The sequence below is a fragment of the Gossypium hirsutum genome, chromosome A02 (assembly GCF_007990345.1).
Source record: "Gossypium hirsutum isolate 1008001.06 chromosome A02, Gossypium_hirsutum_v2.1, whole genome shotgun sequence".
Taxonomy (NCBI): domain Eukaryota; kingdom Viridiplantae; phylum Streptophyta; class Magnoliopsida; order Malvales; family Malvaceae; genus Gossypium; species Gossypium hirsutum.
The window spans coordinates 57,883,855-57,886,975 of record NC_053425.1 but is presented as its reverse complement, the minus strand read 5'-3'; positions in this window follow the sequence as shown (position 1 = coordinate 57,886,975).

The following is a 3,121-nucleotide window of genomic DNA, read 5'->3' as shown; positions in this document are numbered from 1 at the left end:
TTCTTAGGCTATTTCCAATCAGGCACAACCTCAATCTTTCTAGGATCAACTCGGATCCTCTTAGCAGAAACCATGTGCCCTAGAAAGGTTACCTCTTGCAACCAGAACTTACACTTACTCAACTTAGCGTAGAGCTGTTTCTCTCGGTGTACTTGAAGAACTACTCTAAGATGCTCATCATGCTCGTCCTCGGTATTAAAGTACACCAGAATATCGTCGATGAAAACCACGATGAATTGATCCAGATACGGCTAAAACACTCGATTTATAAAATCCATGAATGCAGCCGGAGCATTTATCAATCCAAAGGGCACAACTAAGAACTCTTAGTGCCTATAATGAGTCCTAAATGTAGTTTTATGGACATCAACTTCCTTAACTATAAACTGATGATACTCAGATCGGAGATCTATTTTCGAGAACATTGAAGCCCCTCAAAACTGATCAAACAAATCGTCAATTCTTAGAGGCGGATACTTATTCTTCACAATCAGTTTATTCAACTTCCAGTACTCGACATACATCCTCATGGTGTTATCCTTTTTTTTTATAAATGAAACTAGTGACCTCTACGGAGACACACTAAGACAGATGAAACCACAATTCAGAAGCTCTTGAAGTTGAGCCTTAAGCTCTGTAAGCTCCTTCGGTGCCATACGGTATAAAGTGATGGACACCGGAGCTGTACTCGATAGACGCTCATTGCCAAACTCAACTTCCCAATTCGAAGGTAAACCTGATAACTCCTCAGAAAAGACATCCAGAAATTCCCTCACTATTCTAATATCCCCAACAAAAGAGTCCCAAGAAACTGAAACACTGACGAAAGACATAAATGCCTCACACTATTTCCGAACCAATTTTTCAGCCACAAGAGTAGAGATCACATTAAACAGATAATCTTAACGCTTACCAATCACAACCACCTCATTATCCTCGATCCTCAGAAAACCCTCTTAGTCGCACAATCCAAACTAACCTGGTGTTCAACTAACTAGTCTTTACCCAGAATTAAGTCGAACTCTTCAAACAGTAGTTCCATCAGATTTGCCAGAAACACAATCTCTTTGTACTTCTAACGGAATATTCCTATAAAGTCTATTAACTAGAACAAACTACCCAAACGGACTCAGTACAGTAATCTTACAAGAAGTGCTCTCAATAGAAATCCCCAGGTTTTCAGAAACAATACTAGCTACATAGGAGTGTTAGAACCTATGTCTATCAGAGCAGTATATGAAACATCAAAAATAAAGAATGTACCCGTGATCACATCAGGGGCGTCTCTATCCTCTCGATGATGAACAGCATAAACCAGTGCATGTTGCCTCACCTAAGTCTGACTAGCACCTCTACCAGGTGCTCTCTGTCCTCGGCATACCATTACCACCCCTAGCCGGCCTACGGCCCCTAGGTGGTCGCTAAACTACCCTTTGAGGCTGTACAGAATTCAATCTTGAAGCTTGCATCTGATCAGACTTCCGTGGACACTCTCAAATCTGAGGATCCAAAGACCCACACCTTAGACAAGCCCCTAACCTCTTCCAACACTCGCCCGTTTGGCGCCTACCACAACCACCACATGGTTGAACCCTAGTAGGAGTAAAAGGAACCCTTCTTAACAGGCCCATCAGGTCTGGCCTATTTTTTAGGCCTCTAAACAAAACTAGATGGCTCAGAATCCCTCTTATTATTACCTCTCTCAAGATCCCTATTTTGGTGCTCCACGCGTTTAACCTCATCGGCGATCTTCGCAATATCTATAGAACCACGAACTCTTGCCCCTTCTGTGAAGTAATCAATACCCGTAAATTATCCTTCAAGCCATCCTCAAAATAGACGTATTTCTCATACTCAGATGCCACCGGCTCAACTTTAGAAACTCAGCATCATACTCGGTAATAGATTTATCACATTGCGTGAGATTCATGAACTTATGCCTACGAACACCAACATAGCTCGTGCTCACATATTTCCCCTGAAGTTGTCTTAAAATAGTCCCAGTTCAGACGATTAGGCTAAGTACCCTCCTCAACTAAGAAGAACCTTAAGTTTCTACTTAGGAGTACAGTCGATGTCGTTCATGATCCTCTTGGTGGCCTCCAACCAATACTCGGCCACAGTAGAGGTGACTCTAGTGACACCCCTAAACAGCTCAGCTCTATTGGACCAGAGTAGTCCAGTTACTGACCCACGACCCCCAGATCCAGAATGGATCCTCTCCAACACCCTCAGCATGGCTTGGGACAATATGTCGTCCCCAGCCGAGCGAATTTGAGACCTAGTCTTAGTAGCAAGTGAAATCAGTGTCTCACTAGTGTCTCAGTTGGGCATACTACCCAGAGAGGAAAACTCAGCTCGAGCTCCCTGCAGCCTCTACCGCACCCACGAATACCACGACCGCGAGTTCCACGAGCGCTCTTCGTCTATTTCAAAATTTATCTACATTATAAAATTTTATGTATCAGTTTTAATATTTATTAATAGATATTTTATGCATAAATTATCAAAGGTTCAGAAGTGTTTTAGAGATTTTAATCTCCAACTAGCTCAATATAGTTTCCAGAAAATGCTAACTACAGTGTTTCCAAAGTATACTATCTAAGTTTAGAAATACTTACAGGATCGGCGCTGGAGACTCTGTGTACCATATACTTTCTCAAAATTATCCAAATTATTTTAAAATCAGTTCTTTTTTAAACACAATTTTGGAACCCAAAATTTCATAGCTCGAGTTTTGATAGCCTTTACCGCCCCACGGTAGGCCCACAGTCGATCGGAATGACCCCTGCAACCTTAGGAAAAATTTTCAAATCATGGGCCCATATGCTAGTGTAGGCCCACACGCCCATGTGGCCCACACGACCACACTCACACTATCACACGGCTGTGTCTTACGCACGTCCATGTCCTCACGGTCTTGTCTTACACACGGCCAACCACACAGCCAGGCACACACCCATGTGACGTTGACAGTATGGTTTTTTGGCTTTTGCTGAAGCTTGATTTTTTTACGTTTTGGGAACACACCTGTTATGTTTTCGATGCAAAAACACTACCGAGCCATACAACACCTATAATCGACTAATAAATCATTGAATTAGATGCTTAAATCGATATT